The sequence below is a fragment of the Sesamum indicum genome, linkage group LG6 (assembly GCF_026168435.1).
Source record: "Sesamum indicum cultivar Baizhima isolate 11 linkage group LG6, ASM2616843v1, whole genome shotgun sequence".
In the NCBI taxonomy this organism is placed as follows: Eukaryota; Viridiplantae; Streptophyta; class Magnoliopsida; order Lamiales; family Pedaliaceae; genus Sesamum; species Sesamum indicum.
Genome location: NC_142662.1, coordinates 9,028,065 through 9,050,207, shown reverse-complemented (window position 1 = coordinate 9,050,207; position 22,143 = coordinate 9,028,065). Strand labels below are relative to the sequence as shown.

The 22,143-nt window shown below is 33.3% G+C and overlaps 1 non-coding gene across 1 annotated transcript; it reads right to left on the bottom strand.

The window, feature by feature from the left end:
- Nucleotides 1-19,029: 19,029 nt before the first annotated feature.
- TRNAG-CCC (transfer RNA glycine (anticodon CCC)) lies at nt 19,030-19,100 on the bottom strand. The gene has a single exon. It is a non-coding gene; the product is annotated as a tRNA-Gly (tRNA).
- Between the last annotated feature and the right edge of the window lie 3,043 nt (nt 19,101-22,143).

The window sequence follows — 22,143 nt, the reverse complement described above, 5'->3', positions numbered from 1 at the left end:
CCAATTTGATCAACCTAAATAGACAAAATGCTGCTCTAGTCCATGCTCTTAACCTTGAATCCGAGTTTTGGAGGCAGAAAAACAACTGCAAATGGCTTGAAGCGGGAGAAAGGAACACCAAATTCTTTCACGCCTCTGTCAAGAAGAAAAGGTTGAAATCCAGAATCTCCAGAGTGATGGACAATCAACAAGAAATTACTGACTCTGCTCAAATTAAGGATTCTGCTGTTCACTTCTTTGAAAGTCTCTTCTGTGATACCTCTACCACCTCTCTTCCTCATGATTTTCCATTCCAATTTCCTCAAATTCAGCAAGATGTCATCCTTAACCTCTGCCAAGCTCCCTCCCAAGATGATATTAAAGATGTTGTCTTTTCTATTAATAAAGATAGTGTAGCTGGGCCTGATGGATTCTCTTCAACTTTCTATCAAGCCTGCTGGAATACTATCGCAGGGGATGTCACTGAAGCTGTCATGGATTTTTTCAGAGGCACCCCTATGCCCAGAAGTTTCTCTGCCACATCTATCATTCTTATCCCTAAGAATGACTCCCCCCAATCCTGGTCTGAGTTCAGACCTATCTCCCTCTGCAATGTTACCAATAAGATCCTGTCCAAGCTTCTTTACACTAAAATCTCCCAAGCTCTTCCTGGCCTCATTTCCCCATCTCAGAGTGGTTTTGTGCCTGGTAGGCTGATTGCTGACAATATCCTTCTGGCTCAAGAAATGACACATCATCTTGACATGAGACATAGCAAAGGGAATCTTATCCTAAAATTGGATATGTCTAAGGCTTATGACAGGGTGAACTGGAAATTTCTCTATGTGATTCTTGAGAAGAGTCATTTTGGTTAATGGAGAACCATCTGGTTTCTTCAAATCTACTCAAGGCTTTAGACAAGGTGACCCAATTTCCCCTGCTTTATTCATCCTTGCTGCAGAAGCTCTTTCCAGAGGGCTTAATCACCTTTTCTCACAGAATCCTGATATGTTCTATTAGACGGGCTGTAAAACTAGAGTGTCTCACCTGGCCTATGCGGATGACTTCATCATTTTCACCAAATGTGAAGAACACTCTCTCACCAAATTGATGCAATTCCTGGAGCTATATGAAGATCAATCTGGCCAAAAAATCAATCACTCCAAGAGTTTCTTTATCCCTGGTAAGAAAGCCAATAACATTGCCCACAAAATCAAATCCATTACAGGCTTCAACCTCAAGTGTCTCCCTATCACCTATCTTGGAGCTCCTCTGCATAAAGGTCATAAGAAGAAAATTCTTTTTGAACCCCTTATTGACAAAATCAGAAACAGGATCAGTGGATGGGAGCATAAACATCTTTCACAAGGGGGTAGACTTCAACTTATTAAAAGTGTTCTTTCCTCTGTGCCTGTATATCTTCTTCAAGTTTTGAGTCCTCCTATTGGCACTCTACAGAAAATTGAACAACTTTTTGCTAAATTCTTTTGGGGATCCACTACTGACCACAGGAAAATTCATTGGGTTAAATGGGCTTTCATCTGCTATCCTTGTGAAGAATGGGGTTTGGGCATCAGAAACATTAGAGATACTGTCACAGCCTTCACTCATAAACTCTGGTGGTGGCTGAGACAAAACAATTCTCTATGGGCCAGCTTCACTATCAGTAGATATTGTAAAAAGTCTACACCTGCCTCTACTAAAGCTAAACCGAAGGACTCTAACATTTGGAGAAGAATTTGTAGCATGAAAGCTATCCCTCAGGAGAACATTTTTTGGAGCCTTGGAGCTGGTAATGTATCTTTCTGGTATGATTGTTGGCTCCCTGCAGGCACCCTTCATTCCCTCATACACCCCAACAGAGCGTCTAATGCCCTGGTCAAGAATTTTTTCACCAACCACACATGGGATATTGATAAATTGAACGAAGTTGTTCCTCAACATATCATGGAGCTTATCTTGCAAAACCCCATTAATCCTCAGCATCAAGATTTTATGTATTGGAAACCATCCCCTCACGGCTCCTTTTCTATTAAATCAGCTCGGGAGATTACTAGAGATCACGAACCTTCCCTACCCATCTTCAAAAATCTCTGGTCCCCCCTCGTCAGACCTACCATTTCTATCTTCATTTGGAAAGTCCTCCATAACTGGATACCAGTTGACAGCAGACTGAAACAAAAGGGAATCTCTCTAGCCTCTAGATGTGTTTGCTGTTTGAAGGAGGAGGAGACTATCCCTCACCTTTTCCTTCATAACAAAGTTTCCCTTGAAGTCTGAAACTTCTTTGCCTCCAAATTTCAACTCAACATTCCAATCACGGACAATTTTTTCATGATCCTTCAAGCCTGGAGAAGCAATATTTCTAATCAACTTCACATCAGAGATATTCTTCCCCATTGATCATTTGGTACACTTGGATTTGCAGGAATGCAGCCATATTTGAGGGGGCTCCTTTCAAAGCTAATCGTATCATCTCACAAACCCTCAATTATCTTCATCTTCTCGGTAAAACCAACCTCATGAGAACTATACATTGGAGAGGGGACAGATCTGTTGCTTCTCTTTTTAAATTTCTCTCCCCCCTCATAAGATATCATCCAAAATCTCTATTGTTAAGTGGATTAAGCCAGATAGGGGATGGGTCAAATTGAACACAGATGGGGCCTCAAAAGGAAATCCAGGTGTGGCAGGAGCAGGTGGAATCATCATAAATCATCTAGGTCAGGTCGTCTTTGCATTCCAGGAACACCTTGGACTAATCTCCAACATAGCAGCAGAGTTAAAAGCTATATACAGAGGTGTTAAATTGTTCATTGATTGCAACATTAGAAAACTTTGGGTAGAAACCGATGCCAACATCGCCATCAAGCTCATTTCTTCTCCCCCCCAAGGGCCATGGCACCTTCAAAATTTGCTGCAACAAATTAGAGAACTTCTATCCCAAACTGAGTTCAAGATATCACACATTTTTAGAGAGGGTAACCAAGTGGCCGATTATTTTGCTAACCAAGCATGTTTCAATCAACATCTCAGCATTCTTTCCCCTGATAATATCACAGGTATTCCTAAAGGTTTGATTAGACTTGACGCCTGCTCCTTCCCTGCTATTAGAATTAGAAGTTCTAGTACCTGTAATTTCAGTTAAATTCTTTTTTTTTCATGAAATTAGGGGTACTTCATTACTGTTGTTTCTTTGCTGATACGTGTTGTGACCAATGTCTTTATGGATTCCTTTGGCCTGTTACTTCTGTTGTTTTCCTTTGTCTAGTTGCTTGTTGTTATATCTTTTGGGAGTTTTTTGAACCCCTTTCACAGGCTCAAAAGCTGTCAGTCATACAAACTTATCTTCACGTTAATACTAATGTTCATTATTTATCCTTTTGGAACATTATACACTCTGGCTTGGCCTTCTTGTATAGTTTATTTGTAGGTGTTGTGCGATTCATGATGTGGTGGGATAACAAAAAGCTTTTTGACTCGCCATAGTTTTACTAGTACACCTGTTAGAGTCTTTTGTTGTAAGGGAGTAGTACTCCTCGTTTATTGTTGCTCTATTTGTAAGGGAGTAGTACTCCTTGTTTATGGCTTTGCTAGAAATTTTAGGGAGGTAGCTCTCCCCGCTGTAACTACTTTGTGAATTTTAATATAGAAGGACTGGGGACTCCGAAAAGCTCCCCCCACCTCTAGGTGGTTTTAATTAAAAAAAAAAAAAAGGTGAGAGAAAACCAGCTGACCGCCGAATTCTTAGTTAGAAGGACTATTCAGGGTAAGGCATTTTCCTTTGTCATTAATCTACCATTCTCGTGATTTAAGGTAAATTTCCCCCTCCTTTTTCGGGTCTAAATTAGGGAATCTCTTAATTCCTTGATTTAGCAGGCTCCCAACTCTTCTCTTGTTTACAACCTCACCATGTCCATTGTCTCTATGTAAGTTCTCTTCTTCTACTGAGTTTTTGAAGGGGGTGTGGATGAATGAGTGATTGAGGATTTCTTAATTGATTTGGCAGCACTTTCTAATACTTCCCAGGCTGGCCTCCAACGGGGCAAGGGTGAGGAAGAAGTATGTAGTAGGAAGCGAATATCTAGGGAGGAGTCTAAGAGAAGGAAAACAGAGGATATGGTAGTCGCATTCGGCATGGGGTCGTATAGGATTTTTCGCTCCTGTCTAAAGGAATAGGACTTAGGTGAGATTAGGTTTGGGTTCGGGAAACTTGATGACTTCTTGATTCAGGTCCCCGCTTCCGCCCAACGCCCCCACTTGCCTCCTGAAGGCTTTGCAAGTTTCTATGTAGCCGAGTTAGAGGCTGGACTGCGATTTCCTATTCTCCCCTTCTTTACTAAAGTATCGATTTTGTTCAAAGTCCCCTGAGCTATTTGTACCTAAGGTTTTTAGTATACTTGTTGGATTTTATATTTTGGTAAGGAACTTAGGAGAAACCCTATCGACCGCTCAATTTCATTATTTTTTCATGGTGAAAAAAATAAGTCCAGGTTTGTTTGACTTTACTTCCCAAGGGGATGCCCAATTTCTTCCTTCTGAAACTTCTATCAAGGAATGGAAACATCATTACTTCTTCATATCTTCTCCTACTCCGTGGCGTTTTCCCACGACATGGGTTCCAGTTGTACCTGATCTTCCTAGGTACTTGACTCATAATTTGCCTGCTCCTTTCGAGCTCTTGTTAGAGTGTTTAAATGCTTTTTATTATGATCTTCGTGAGCTAGTCCACCCAACTCTCCTTTTCCATTATTGGTTGAGCCTTAAAGAAGTCCTTTTGGGTATTGCTACTGGTACAACTTCTTGTGTATTCTGATTTGTATTTTTATATGCTTTCTTAACTTGGATATATGTGATTGTGCTAACATACCTGTAATCTCTGCAATCAATATGTTCAACAAAGTAATACAGGACAAGGCTCTGGGTGAGGGGAAAAATTCCTATGATCGGTTCTTCATCTAAACGCTCTTATGCCAAAAGCCCTTCCTCTACTCCAGGAAGTTCAGCAACTATTGGTTATCCCTAAGTGAAGCGCCAGGCAAGCCTATTTTGACTCTGGCGAAGAAGACCAATGTTTCCAGTGGTCGCTTGGCCCCTCCGGCTCCTAAACTATTCATGCGCGCTGGTGCTCCCCGCTCAGATGATGTCAAAATCAAGAGGGAAAAGCTTAGCTTTGATGAAGCCCATCCTTGCTGAAGGAAGAAGATGAGGGTGGTCGGGCAATTGATTTTCTGAAGGGACTCCTTTCTTCCCCTAACAAGGTCTTCCTAAAAGCTATGTCTCGCGATTAAGCCATGAACACGCTGTCTTCTCATATTAGTCATCTAAGAAAAAAGAAGAATTTAATTTAATATGTTCTAGCATGAAGCGCTGATAGACGTTTAACCTGTTTCTTAGGCTTCCCTACTGGCTGGGGATTTGCATAACTGGTTAGAACAAGGAGGGTCCACTGCGGATGAGCCCAAAGGAAGCTGGAGGAGCTGGAGAGGGAAATGTCGGAGAAAGAACGTAAGCACAAAGCCAACTTAACTAACTTGAGGTCATACATATCAAGTCTACATGAGTGCTTGGAGTAGGCGATGCTTAAGCTTTGAGATTATCCTTCTTCTGAGGAGGGGAAATAGAACTTGGAGGAGCTATGGTCTAACCTGATGGCCGAATTCAAGAAATCCATGGAATTCCAACGCCTTCTATCGGATAGCGCCCTAAAGTACTATCACGGCTACCGACTTTGTGCTTCCCAATTCTCAGATGCAGGCTATCGTCAATTTAACCGCTCCTACAGACTTCCTGGATATTCATGAGGTTTAGTTGACGCACCTAAATCGAATGAGGAAATACCTTACGAGTTGTCAGAGACTCTACTCCATGCTTCTCAGGAGGGCGAGGCTCCTGCAGACCCCGGGGATCAAATGGTGGAAGATATCTTTTCCATTAAAGTGACCCCTCCTGCTCCTGATGAAGAAAATGCTCCTCTTCCTACTGATAAGTGAATTTGCTTTCTACTATAAAAAATGAACAATATTTTTTGTTAACATTATGTCATGCGTGAGGCTTTTGAAATGCCCTCCTATGGGCTTTGAAAGTTTATTTTGGGCACTTGATGCCTTTTGGATTCTACTCTCTCTCTCTCTCTCCTTTCCTGCTTATGGTTTATGCAATTTTATTTTTTCATCATTTGTTTATCAATATGCTGATATTTGGATGAGGAAAACTCAGCTCTCATGGTTGTGTGAACAGGGTTCTTGCAACAATTAGGATAATCTCAAGTAGGAAAGAGTAGATAGAATTCTTTGCTTTCTGCTAGTAGTTACAGAAGATGCCTTATGTTTATGAGTATGTAAGGTAAACGAATAAGATCCTGGTGCAATAAATTAGTAAATTCCCATGATTTGCTATAGAATAAGAAATATTGATTTGCTTTACCAGGTGTGTCAATTGGTTCTGTTATCAATAGGAAGGATGTTAGTAAAAAGAGTAGATATCTTGCCGTGAGCTAGTAGTAATAAAGCAGGTAATATGATCATGGGGCTTATAAGCCAACAGAAGGCGACTGGTAGCTAAAATGAATAACTGGGTTACAAGTATGTGTTGGTTAACTTGAGCGATGGATGCAAGACGAGGTACATATTAGGGAAACCTATGTGTGGCAGGCGCCAATTAGTAGACTTATGTAGAGTGTGCGCCAGTAAACTGACTTCAAATAAAGTGTGTGCGAGTAAGGCGACTTAAGTAAAGCATGTGCCAGCAAGGTAGATTAAGTGAGGATAGGTGTCGGCTAGTGTAGTTAGCTTTATTCGAAATCTTATCCTACGAGCATCACGAGAAGGAAAGCAAGGAATGTGATTCTATTAAGAAGAGAAATTTTGATTACACTAGTAGGAGTTTTATAAATGGAGGAATTTCAGGAGTAAAAATTCCTGAGATTGCAAGCACTCCATGGTTGAGAAAGTTTCTTGCTGTCGACATCTTCAAGTTCGTATGCTCCATACTTAAAGATACGAATGATTTTATAAAGTCCTTCCTAGTTGGGTGCTAGTTTTCCTATTGGTCCACGAGCGCTAGCTCGTCTGAGCACTAGATCTCCCACCTGAACCTCTTCTTTCCTGACTAGCCGATTTTAAGCACTAACTACTCTTTGCTTGTATCTAGGGTTGGCAGACGAGTCGAGCCAGCTCGAGTAAAGTTTATTTTTCTTTGTTCATCAGCTCGGGGCCGATCGCAAGCTTTTCTTTTTTCTTTTTTTAATTTTTTATATATATTTTTATTTTTAAAATTTTTATATATTTAATTTTATATTCAATACTTTATCAATTTTACACTCAAAATTGACCATATGTTATAATTATTAATCAATATTACATATTTTATTTTGGATAATAATAAATTATGGTACTTTTATTTATACATTCAATCATTATAGAAAAATAAGTTTAATCAACAACTTAGTAAATTATAATATTTTTATAAAATAATTATTTAATGTGCATTTTAATACATATTTGTATTGGTTATACTTTTTTAAATTAACAAGTAATTCACTTATGATTTTTTTTTTTTATCTATTTTTGAGTTTTATATTTATATCAAGATACATACATAAATATATGGTTCTTGGTAAGACCCCATTTCCAGTCATGTTGAAGGCATCATTAGAGGCTGTTTGGAATATTATATTTGAACATAATTTTATGAAAGGTTGCCGGTTGCTTATTATCTTGTAAAATTTGTCCTATATTAGATCCTGATAGTAAGTGGTATAAGAGCCATGGTAGTAGTAATTAACATGTTATGGGTCAACACATCTTTATTTATGGATTTCATGAACATGCTTAATAAAAGTTCTAATATTAAAAATATTAGAAATGAAGAGTATGATATACCCCAGAATTTAGATCTATTGAATAAATGGACTATTCCAAAAGTTGAACCGAGATTGATATATCAATTAGGAACTTTTGAAAAATTAGGACTAAAACAAGTCGTAAAAACTACTGAAGAATCTATTTCATTAGATAATGATGAAATGGCAATAAAACTCTTATCTGAAGAAGATATTACTTGTTATAGACAAACACATAAATTTCTTCATATAGGACTTGTGCAAATTGCATTTAAACCTTTAACTTTAGAAGGATTACCAGAAAGCTTTATTGCAGCTTTAAGAGACGGTAGAAATTTAAATTGGAAACAATCTCTTATGGGTATTATCCAATCTAGTCTGGCACACGGACCAGTTTATTTTAATGTTTATCCGAATTTACAATTATTTTATCCGATGTTCATATATTGGATGCTTTGACATTAAATGTTAAAACTCATCGTTATAATTATATTCCTGGAACAGAAATAATATGTATATGTTACAGAATCTATTATAAGCCTTTATTTACATTAAATCCACAATGTAAAAGGATTGATAAATCAAAAAATGAAACTATAATAATTGAAACTAATTTCAGTAATTCAAATATTACTACCAGAAGACCTATAAAATGGGAAGAAATAACTTTTCCAGAAAACTGGATAATGGAACAAGCTGTACCTGTTCAACCACAAGTTCATGATCATAATAATATAATAGATATTCTTCAAAATAATGAAGGCACTGTGAACATTAAATTTGATACAGGTATAAAATTATTACCATTTCAGAAATGCAACTCGATGAGATCTTACATATCACCTATAAATTATAGGGTAGAATCTCCTATGCCTTCAAGAGCATCTACTTCTCAAATAAGAGATAAAACATATTCAGAAGTATCTACTCCTATTACAGAAAAATTATATATTAATAGAAAAAATATTGTAAGGGAATCTAATACTCAAACTCAGAATATAAATGAGTTAGAACTGACAATGTCATAAATGGAATTTAATATTTAATGGATTATAGATCTATTATAGATTTTAGTCTTGGTTCCTCAGCCAGAAAAATTATCTCTGAAGAATTTAAAGATATAGGTTATAGCCAATTAAGAGAATGGTTTTTTCAAAGTTTTGATAAACAAGAAATGTTATATTTTCAAGATGAATTTATAAAGTTTGTAAAGAAAAAAATGCTTTACTTCCTTTTGTAACATGGTTTATTGATACATATGTCAAAAATTATATTTCAGTTATGGAAAGAAATTATAAATAGAAACAGGAAAAGTTTATCAAGGTCTTTATCCGCCACAACAGGCTTTTCATATTGAGAAAAATGGGAAAATTCATAATTTCTCGGCTTTTTCTAAATTGATAGAAAATGATACTCTTACAGTGACTTGTAAACATGTTAATAATATGTTTGAAAAAAATAATTATACTAATTCATTTCTTAATATTCTAGGAGAACAAATTCAATCCCTCGATAATAAAATTGAAATGATTATTAAAGCTATTAATAATATACAACCAGCCATAATAAAAATAGAACTTGAAGAAAAGGAAGCTTCTCCTAGCTTTCAGCCTCCTCCAGTTATATCTGATTTTAAAATAAGGCCAGTTCATGAACTAGAAAGAATTCTTGAAGAGAAATTCAGTAAATTGAGTATAAAAACTCTTGATAAAGAATTACAATATGAATTAATAGAAAATACTAATCATAAAAACGTTTTTCAAAATTAAATAAATAAAATTACTAATAAATGGGCAGAGAAACCTATTCAAAGTAAATTTTATTATAATAGACCAACACCTATGGATGTCTTACATGAGGAATATACTGATATGGTTGATATCAGTTATTCTGGTAATAAAATTTATGAATGGAATATTGATGGATATTCTAACAAACAAATTTATAATACAGTACATAGAATGGTTATGTATTCCACAATTTGCAAAAATAGTAATAATCCAGATAAAACTATTGCAGCAATGATTATTGCTGGATTTACTGAACAACTTAAAGGTTGGTGGGATAATTATTTATCTCGAGAAGATAAAAATAATATAATTAATACAGTTAAACAAGAAAATAATAATTTAGTTGAAAATGCAGTTTATACACTTGCTGTTAATATTATTGAACATTTCACAGGAAGATTTAGTGATAATAGTGATACTATTAGAACACTATTACAAAATTTAAGGTGTAAAACACTTTCAGATTTCAGGTGGTATAAAGATACTTTTTTAAGTAGAGTTATGGAATTACCAGAATGTAATAACATACATTGGAAGTCAAAATTTATTGATGGACTGCCTAGTCTATTTGCGGAAAGGATTAGGAAAAAACTCAAAAAAGACCAGATTAATATTCCATATGAAAATTATACTTATGGAGCTTTAATTGACACTTGTATTCAAGAAGGATTAGCTTTATGTAATGAAATAAAGCTTAATCAACAAATTAAAAGACAAAGTCTCGATGAAAGAAGACAATTGCAACAATTTTGTCAACAATTTGGTTTAGAAAACCCTACTACTAATAAAAATCATAAAATCAATAAACCTTATAAATCAAAACATATAAAATCTTCTCAAAAACATATAGAAAAGAAAATTCAAAGAAAAGAAGAAAAATCTCAAAGAAAATCAAAATATTCGAAAAACAAAAATAGATATTGCAAGATTTATAAAAAATTTGGCCATACTGCAAAATACTGCTGGACTAAAAAGAAGATTAATAATTTTGAAATATCAGATGATATAAAAAATATAATAATACAAACTCTCCAAGATTCGGACTCTGAAAAAACAGATACAAAATCTACAAGTACTTCTGATTCAGAAGAAGAAGAAATACTAAATGTATTAAATAATGAAAATATTTCAGAATCAAGTTCAGAATGTGAACCTTGTATTTTAGGACTTACTTGTTCTAAAGAATTAAATAAGATAATAAGAATAATATTGAACAATCTGAATTATATAAAATACTATCTCAATTTTCAGATATGAAAATCAATGTCCTTACTTCAAATCATGCTTTTAAATTACTAAAAGCAGTTAAAGATCCGAAATTAACGATGCAAATTATTGATGATATTAATATTGAAGCCAATACTTCCACTTATCATAATACAGAAGAAGAATTAAATAAAAAAATCTTAAATCCTAACAGATTATATAATATGACTAAAGTAATGAATCAACTTAAAAATAAATATCAACATAAAGAAGAAAATATATCTCTTCAGACTCTTTATAAAGAAATAAATAATTTAAAATAAGAAATTAAAATATTAAAAAATCAAAATATTATTCAAGAATCCAGAATTTCTAACTTAGAAAATATTTCTAGATTAGAAAAGATGTCTCAAAATAATAATCAATTAGAAATAATAGAACCAAGAGAACATAATACTTTCTCAGAGAATTTCTTATCTACCATTGAAATGATAGTATCTACAAAATGGTATATAAAAATATCCCTTTTAATTTGATAATCATTATACAAAAACATTCACAGCCTTGTTGATAGTGGTGCTGATTTAAATGTTATACAGGAAGGATTAATTCCTATAAGATATTTTCATAAAACTAGTCATACTTTATGGCATGCTGGAGGGGATAAACTCCAGATTCAATATTAAATCCCTAAAGCTTTTGTTTGCATTGATAATAAATGTATTTCTCAAAACTTTATTCTTGCTAAGAATATCACTAATCAAGTAATACTTGGTACTCCATTTTTACATAATATATATCCAATTAAAAAGATTGATGATAAAGGGATTATTGGAACTTTTCAAAATAATGATATTTTTCTTGAATTCATTACCCAACCATTTAGTAAGGTTTTGCATAATATTTATGATAATATCAAAGCAAAACAAAATCAGATTAATTTCTTAAAACAAGAAATAAATATGGCAACAATTGAGGAACAATTAAAAAATCCTAAATTATAGGATAAAATCAGTTTATTAAAAAATCAACTCTCTTTAGAAATATGTAATAATCATCCTAATGCTTTTTGGAATAGAAAAAGACATACACTATGTTTGTTTTTATTTCCAACTTATTTCCGAGACAAGTCAAAACATACCCAATGTTTGCCATCATTCAAAAACACCTTATTTAGGTACTTTTAACTGTTTTAGCATAAAAATATACATATATATATACACACATATATACATAAATATATATAAAAAAGGCATGATTTGACAATGAATAGTAATTTTTGTCTCCCAAAATGCAACATTAAACATATAATACTTATTTTAAATTATCTCCAAAGACATGATTTGACAATGAATAGTAATTTTTGTCTTCTAAAACACAACATTAAATATATACTACTTATTTTAAATTATCTCCAAAAATAAATCCAAACATACATATTATCTCTAACACACACTTATTTATCTTTGTTTTTCTCTCTCTATTTCCACAAAACACAACAAAACACTTAAAAAACGAATCCAAACATTATGATATAGTTTCTTTACTTATGAAGATTCTTTTGATGAAAAGAATATTCCTACTAAGGCTAGGCCTTGTCAAATGAATTTAGAATATCTAGAATTATGTAAAAAAGAAATTGAGTCTCTTTTACAAAAAGGATTAATAAGTCCTTCTCAATCACCATGGTCATGTCCTGCTTTTTATGTTAATAAACATTTTGAAATTGAAAGAGGTATACCAAAATTAGTTATAAATTATAAACCCCTTAATAAGGTATTAAAATGGATTAGGCATCCAATTCCTAATAAAAAAGATCTTCTTGATAGACTTTATGATAGTTTAATATTCTCTAAATTTGATTTAAAATCAGGTTATTGGCAAATACAGATTGATAAATCTGATAGATATAAAACTGCATTTAATTTTCCTATTGGACATTATGAATGGAATGTAATGCCATTTGGGTTAAAGAATGCCCCTTCTGAATTTCAGAAAATTATGAATGATATTTTTACTCCTTATAGTACTTTTATAATAATATACATTGATGGCATATTAGTTTACTCAAAAAATATTGAAATGCATTTCAAACATTTAAATATATTTAAATCAATAATTATTCAAAATGGATTAGTAATTTCTCAGCAAAAAATGGAACTATTTCAAACAAGAATAAGATTTCTTGGTCATATTATTGAAAAAGGAAATATTATTCCTATAAACAGAAGTATTGATTTTGCAGATAAATTTCCAAATGAAATAACTGATAAAACTCAGTTATAAAGATTTTTAGAAAGTTTAAATTATATTGCTCCTTATTACAAAAATTTAATAGAAGATACAACAATTTTATATGATAAATTAAAGAAAAATCCTAAGCCATGGTCAAATGACCATACAGAAGCAGTTAAAAGAATAAAATCTAAAGTTAAAACACTTGTTTAATGTTGACTAATCCAAATTGGAAAAAGATTATAGAAACTGATGCATTTGATATTGGATTTGGAGGAATATTAACTCAAATAAATTCTGAAACAAAACAGACATATCTTGTTAGATTTCATTCGGAAAAATGGAATGAATCTCAAAAAAATTATGCAACTATAGCCAAAGAAATTTTAGCTATAGTAAAATGTGTTTTAAAATTTCAAGATGATTTATACAATCAAAAATTTATTATCATGACAGACTGTAAAGCTGCCAAATTTATATTTAAAAAAGACTTCAAACATGAAGTTTCAAAGCAAATGTTTGCGAGATGGCAGGCCCATTTAGCTCCCTTTGATTTTCAAAAAATCACTATAAAGAAATTATATTTCTTTTGGAAGAAAAAGATTTGAAATGGAAAAAAGATCTATGGATCATAATGCAAAGGTATTTGGATAATTTATCCTTACCAGCAAGGACTTATAAGTCCAAATATTTTTATGAACAAATACTTGTTCAAAATGGGTCATGTGAAATATCACATTTTACTAGTACTAATAAGGAAATTTATAATTTTAGCAAAATGATTATTAAAAAGGTTATACCTTTGGAAGATTGGGGAATTTCTCCAATGAAAGATAGAAAAATTATTATTAATAAATCAGCAGCAATAAAATATAATTACTGGGATTATTGTGATGCCTTTATAAAGGTACTCAATTACGAGAATGATAAACATAAACATTATTGGTTTATAAAAATTTGTGGGAATGTTTATAACAGTAAAATTCCACACTGGTTTATACACTAGTGTTATTGTTTTGGTCCTAATCCAAATATTTTACCAGAAAGGATAAAATTCTGTTTTGATAAATGGATGGATATTTCACCCCAACTCTTAAAAAAACAAGAAATAAAATTATTCATTGAGGGCATAGCCTCATGTTTCTTCTTTATTGAATTTTCAATACCCTAGATTTGGAAATGGACTCCAAAAATTGGTTATACAGATACAGGAATTCCCTGTTTATACAGGATATCCCATATTAAATTTTGGGATAAAATGATGAAGATTGATCCCTCTACAAAAGAAATATTTGGGAAAGAGACAGTGGATCTCATTGAAAGGCAAGTTAGCCTCTATGAAAATCAACAAGAAGATGTTTGTACTCCATCTCCTTTTGATCATATCTCAAGAAAATATAAAATGAAGTCAGAAACCCTGACAAAAGAGCAGATGATAGCTGCATATGTTGAAGAGATGAAAAAAGATCTCATGTTTCAATTTGGGGAAGATAATAAATCAACCAAATCAGATTCAACTATGGCATTAGAATTCATGCAAGATGCTCAGGATCCGAACGAAGTTGAATTTGAAGATATCTTCGAAGCTATCAAAGAAACACTGGTGGAAAAAATCCACAAGAAAGATAGGGAAGGATCTTCCTCGGTCTCAAACCAAGCCTGTACAGGGAAAAAATCTGATTAAAAAAGAGAAGAAGACAAATTTGCATATTGACCAACAGTCTCCAATAGGAGATCGGAAGACAAAAATCAGACAAAAGCCCAAGAATCTCGGCTTTCACTATTCACTTTTTGACTTTTCCTTCCATTATTATAGCACTTTTATTGTTCACTGTAGCACTTTTTTACTTTTCATCCCGAAAATTTCGACTTTTTACTGTGTAATACACGGTTGTGTTGTTGTATGTTGTGAATTTTCGAGTGTCCTGAATTCTATAAATGTAGAAGTATTGCATTCGGGAGAGGGCATCGGGAAAAAACCTCTCTTTCTTTTCCTCTTTGTAGCTCATGTGTTGAGTACCCCCCCCCCCCCCCCTTTCTTTGTAAACTTAAAATATTAATACAAGTTGGAGATCGCCTACGGACTACTGTAAGTTTTAATCTCTTTATCTTAATTTCTGTATTTATTTATACTTTTATTATTATTAATGGATAGCCTTATAGGCTAACCTATTTATGTGTTGATTCCTAATTGTTAATTTCACTAACATGTATTTGGCATCATAAATATCTAGGATTTATTAATTAGAACATGTAGGTTGGATAATAATAACTGACCTTGACATAAGATTATGTTTTAAATATATGGTTCCTAGTAAGACCCCATTTCCAGTCATGTTGAAGGCATCATTAGGGGCAGTTTGGAATATTATATTTGAACATAATTTTATGGAAGGTTGCCGGTTGCTTATTATCTTGTAAAATTTGTCCTATATTAGATCCTAATAGTAAATCATTATAGAAAAATAAGTTTAATCAACAACTTAGTAAATTATAATATTTTTATAAAATAATTATTTAATGTGCATTTTAATACATATTTGTATTGGTTATACTTTTTTAAATTAACAAGTAATTCACTTATGATTTTTTTTTATCTATTTTCGAGTTTTATATTTATATCAAGATACATAGTATGCATTATGCAATTTATTTTATTACTTATAAATTTATCACTAAATTTAGTGATTCCAATGTGGTTAATCTAAAGTGATGATAATAATAATAATGATGGTTGAATAATTTTAATTATTTTTATTATTATTTATCATATATATATAATAAGATCAAAAAGTTTAATTAACACTTACCATATCTTAAAATTCCAACACCTGATTCTTATCAAATATGAACATATAAACGACTGTGTCCATTAGATCATATCAGTCGGTATGATTTAAAACCGCATAGCCTGATCAACGATACACCGTCTTGAATGATTACGCTTATGTTCCGAGTACGATATTTTGACATCCTATACCCAATAAGTAGAAAACTTTACCAAACATGCTTTTCTGTAAGTTTGATCATATCTAACGGTTTGATCTGAATTTTGACGGTCCGATTAACCCATGTTATTCAATAATGTGTGATGATAATTATATTAATGTAGCACTAACATTTATCAATATACAAATTAGATTGTGAACATATATAAATCTCAACTATAAAATATTTTTATTTATTTCAATTGCATTATTTCAGATAATGGATATTTTTCTACAATATTAAATTGTTCAGTGTGAATACTATTTTATTTGTTGCTATATTTTACTAATTATATTTGTACTAAACTAATTAGTAGTTTATATTTATAACAATAAATAAAAATATTATATTATGTATTTAATATTTTGATAATTAATGTAATAATATTTAATATTAAAAAACGTACTTTCTCTTTTTTCTCTTTCTACCATCGACCACTTCTTTTATTTTTTGGTAAGTGTAAGTTTCATTAATAAAACAAGATCGTATAGTACAACAGTGCTCAACTGGTGGTTTCTCCCTCGACAGGCCAAGGGATACACCATAATCAATATAACGCACACGAACTAGCAGAACAAGATAAATTAACACTGATAATCCTTTGTCTAACATCTTCCACAATAATGGTGCCTATGATCGGTGGTTGCTCCGTATGCTCAAAGCGTCTCAAATTTCATTCCTTCCAAATGTGGTAAATGCAAGCAGCCAGGAGTGCACGATAAGCCAAGTTAATGATATGTTTTTCTCTCTATTTTCTTGCAGCCCACTCAACGTCTTGTGACCGCTCTCTATTAGGCCATTCAAACCGGACAATCCGCCGAATCGCTGTTCGGCAAGAATAGATGAGTATGTGTCTCCATTGCACTCTCATCACATAATATACAGGTGCCTAGGTATGATAGCCATGGTTTATCAGCTGTGGATAGTTTCCCCAAAATCGCAAGCCATAGGATGAAATTATGGGTGAGGATCTTCAGGGAACCCGAGAGTACTGAAGACCAACCTATCTTGGGTCCCGGTGGGTCCAATAGCCTGTAAAGAGATGCAACTGTAGGTCATCTAATCTCAAATCGTCAAATAATGCGATCTGTCTCGCCATGAATTATTTTCAATGCATGCAAAATCTCCAAGCACTCAATGTCCATAATGAGCGACCAATGTCATTGCCCCTCTATAATAACACTACTGAGCTTGTCCGCCGTCCGAAGCCCAAGCAGACGTGGACCCTATGGGAATCTCTCAATAAGGGGACCAAGGTGATGCCATGGATCATGCCACAGATAAAATGAATTCCCATCACCAATCTGATAGTCCACCATCGATTGAAGCAAGGGGCGTAGACGAAGGAGTTTCCACCAACCCCACGAACCGACATTGTCAGTTACCGTCCATATAGATTTATCGCCGCCCGTTATATAATGGTACCCAAATTGATGTTCTATCACATCGAATAACATCACATAGCTTCTTGCTCATCAAGGCACCAACGACTTCTTCTCCTTTTTTCCTTTCTCTTTCACAACTCACTAGTGAACTTCACCAATTTTTACTCCCCAAATCTAAATCCTAAACCCTAGCCCCAAACCAACTATTGCAAGCTCCAATCCATTTCCAGCCAAGAGGAAGACAATTGCTATTGTCGGCACTCAAGACTCGCGCGGCCAAGCAAGAACGCAAACATGTTTGCTTTTCTTCTCGTTTTCTTGTTTTTTGTATGTAAAATTTGTTTGTTTTCGGAATGTTTCTGAGTGTTTAAGGATGTTATTAGGAACATTTGATGGTTATTATGGTTATAGGTGACTGAGTTTGTGGAAATGGAATTTTCATATTTGTGCATTGATTTGTTGTTTGTAATATTCCGTTTGTATATAAATGGGGTTTTCATATTTGTTGAAATCTTCAATTTTAGGTTCAATTTGTTGAAGCATATTTTGGGTTCAATTTAAGTTCAATACTCAGCATTCTTTCTTCATTTTTTAAAATGAGCTCGAATGGAGTTCAACACAGTTCAACTCAAATAAGGAGCTCGAGTTCGAGCTCATTAAGTAAGATTCGAGCTTGTGCTTGAGCCATAGCATACAAAATCGAGCTCGAGCTCGAGCTCACAAAAAATAGCCGAACTCGACTCGAGCTCAACTCATTGCCACCCCTTCTTATATCTTTCTATGAGAGAGCAAGCATATTCTCGTACTTTATCTATCAAGTCCAAGTTGCTCGAAGCAAGTTGTCATTGTTCTCCTATTTGTAAAAGTTGGATTCTGAAGGTTTAGCTCAGCTTTAAGCTGGAATAACAACCTCTGACCCGTATACCAGGTTGAAGGGAGTTTTTCCTGTAGTGCGTCTGGGGGTAGTTCTATATGATCACAGCACGCTAGGTAACACATCTACATACTGTCCACCTGCTTGCTACAACTTCGTTTTGATTCCTTGTACCATGATGCGGTTAGTGACTTCAACTTGCCCGTTGGTTTTAGGATAGGCAACAGATGTGAAGTGCTCCTGGATGCTTCAATATTTTATAAATTTTAAGAGGGTGAATAGCAATTTACCCTCCTATAATATTGAAAATGAGTATATTACCCTTCTAATAAAAAAAATATAGCAATTTACCCCCCTATACTTTTTAATATGAAGCAATTTATCTTTCTGTATAAGGAGGTAAATTGTTTCATTTTAAAAAAATATAGGGAGTTAAAATTGTTGTATTTAAAAAATATAGGAAGGTAAATTGTTATTTATTTTCTAATAAGGAGATAATTATTCATTTGCAATATTACAAAAGAGTTGCTTGCATTTTTTCCTATTTTAAGATATCTTATAATTTTTTTCTTTAATTGTTTTCAATTTAATTTTTAACTGAATTCACTTGTGAAGTAATTCTTTCGTTTGCAATCGCAATTCGTTATTTTCCATAGTTTCAGTTGAAATTGACAATAATCTTAACATTTCCGACGCGGCAGAGAAAAGCAACAAAAATTATAATTTGCATGCGCATCCGGGGAATCGAACCCCGGTCAGTACCGTGGGAGGGTACTATGATACCACTACACCAGATGCGCTGTTTGTTTCCTACGACGAATTAACTTTTCCGAATTTTATACATATGCAATTAATAGTTTTTAATATTTTAAAATATATTATAAATAAAAATAATTTTAAAAACTAAAAGAAAGAAACAAAAAAGAAAATCAACTGAATGTAATATGGAGACAACATAAGAACTTTGTGTAGTACTGTTAATAATGTGGAGTTATTTTTGTAAATAAACGAACAGTAATTATAATTAACTTTTATAATTATCTTATATTTATAGTTGGTGCAGTAGTATCACTAATAACTGTTTATATAGGATTTTTTTTTTGTTATACTAGCCTCGTGGCACGTTGTTCCCATTGTGCATACAATAAGTAATTTTTTATATTTTAAAATATATTATAAATAAAAATAAAATATATGAACCAATAAGTTATATATATTTTAAAAAAAAGAGAGAGATAACGAAAAAAAGAACAACTCAAGGTATTATCGACACAATAAAAAAAAATATATAGTGGTGTTAAAATGACATGGAGTAACTTGTGCTTAAAAAAATGTAATTACAATTAAATTTTTAAAATAATCTAATTATGCATATAATTATCACATTTAAAAATTAATTCGGAGATGCCATTAACCATCGTTTGTAAATGTAAAAAGTCATTCTTTTTTATATCAATATCTATATTATATATTACTGGAGAGGATCTTTTTTGTGTCCAAATTAATTTTGGTCTGTCATTTTTAAAAATAATTAATTTAATTTATTGTCTCTAATATCTCCTTTCATCATGATGTTTCATACCTAAGTTTTGGTAGTTTTTCTTTCTTCATCCATTTTTATCTTATTTTAGATAATTTTTAACTCTATAAAAATAAACGATATAATTTATAAAAATATTTTTTGATAAATATAGAGACGAGATGTTGGCTATAGAGGCAAGATGAGTGATGTTAGAAGGATGTAAGGCATATCTAGGCCATGTGATAAATACTGACAAGATTAGTCCCACACTGGAAGAAAACCCTATAATGAGAGACTTTCCTGCAGTGCTTCCTAATGACTTACCAGGTTTGCCATTGGTGAGAGAAGTAGAGTTTACTATAGAAACTCTTCTAGAAATTGCCCCAATTTCTATTGCACCATATAGAATGGCCCTAAAATGGTTTATTAGGCCTATTATAAAAGGAAAAAAAAAACCATCAGATTGTGCTCGATTATCGCCAATTGAATAGGGTGATAGTGAAGAACAAATATCCATTATCGAAAATTGATTGTTAGAATAGGTGAACAGAAAGCCAATCAGATTGGGCATTGGTAAACCACTTCTGACAACTTTGATGGAATTTAATATTTGAGTTTTTTGAATAAAAGTAATATTCAATCTATGGCATGGCATGTTGTTGTGTTTACTTATTGTATTAATGTTTTCTTAACTGCACAATAAAACCCACACACCAAACGGTTAAGTCCAAGAAGTTGGGTTGTGCACTGGTTGGCAGCCATGAAACCATCTTCAGTGGACTGGTTTGAAACTTAAGAAGTCGAGGAGCTCGAAACAGGGCATCAAGTGTCCTACAAAGACTTGCATTAAGTGTTGCACTCGTGTTTTGTTGGCAGGGTGACATAGACTGTCTATGCAATACTTAATGGGTCAATTGCCAAGGCAGTCAACTGATTGAACTAACCGGGAATCGTTTTATGAAGCCTCTTGAGGCTTGGTAAGTATGATTGGAATTCTCAACTCCAATAATACCAGATTAGTCATTGGACTTCAAGAACCATGGCAATTACAAGCACATGATGACTGTAGTTTAGATCTGGCGACCGATGTCTGTGTCAAAAGATACGGACATTATAAGTTTTATCTAATGCAGTCAGAGTGCGCAGTGAGAACATTAAGTTCAAAGAGAGAATATGTCCCCTATCAATATCGTGATTGTAGCATCTTCTATATGCTCTGAGACACGTCCCCCTAAGTTTCCTGATGGGTATCTATCTAATCTGGCCATTGCGTTGACATGAAAGAGCTAAGGATGCACGGCATGAAAAGTCATGATTGTCATGTATTTTTGTAAAAGCTGATCCCAATTGCCTTTCGTGATATGCTTCCTGAGCATGCATGGAATGCGTTGAAGTAGTCACGACATACTACGAGTAAGTGTATAAATAGAAATAGGTTTTTCAAATCTTATTGAGAGTTTGAACATATATATTTATATGTATTCTTATTTTTTAAATACAAGTCGTTCTTGAATGAACTCTACTAGCACCACCATTCGGAGGATCCCAACATTGATCTATTAGTAGCAACTGAATTCAAGAATTGGTTCAAAGGCCGTGTCAGTGTCAAACCTCATCAATTGTGTTATAACTATGAAATGGTCATTCGTCAATTCTCTCTACTATGTGAATTGCAGGAGAAACCCGAATCGAACTGCAGGGACGAGCTGTTGAAGTTGCATTACTCGAATCCTATCACTGAGGTGACAACATTTCTGTGTTTTTTCATAAATGGTTACAATTTCTACACTAAACGTCACAACATAGGCAAGTCAACTATAAATAGTGGGGTGTGTGGAAAAGCTCATCATATATAGACACAGACAGTGATTTCTATGGGATACTCGAAGAGATAATTCAGATAGATTACTCACTTAATTTGAACATACACATCATTTTGTTCAAGTGTTCGTTGGGTCAATCTAATGAGAGGTAGAAGATACACCCTAGTTATCACCTCATTGATGCAAATTTAAATAAAGTATACCAAAAGGATGCGCAACAAGTAGTATAAATATACTACACGAAGCACCCAAGGATGAAGATAGACAAAGCTAAGTGGATGACTATATACAAAAGCAAAGCTCGAAGAATAATTGATGATTCTCGGTAGACCGAAGTCACATTTCAACTAGAGGAAGTCATACCAACTCTAGAAGTAGTTTTTTCTTTTTCTAAATTTACCGTTCCAAAATCTGTTCCATTCCTAAAAAAATAAAAAATAAAAAAAAAAGAGGAGGGAATTTCAAACATTGTTATGGTTACTTCCATTTGACCCTTCC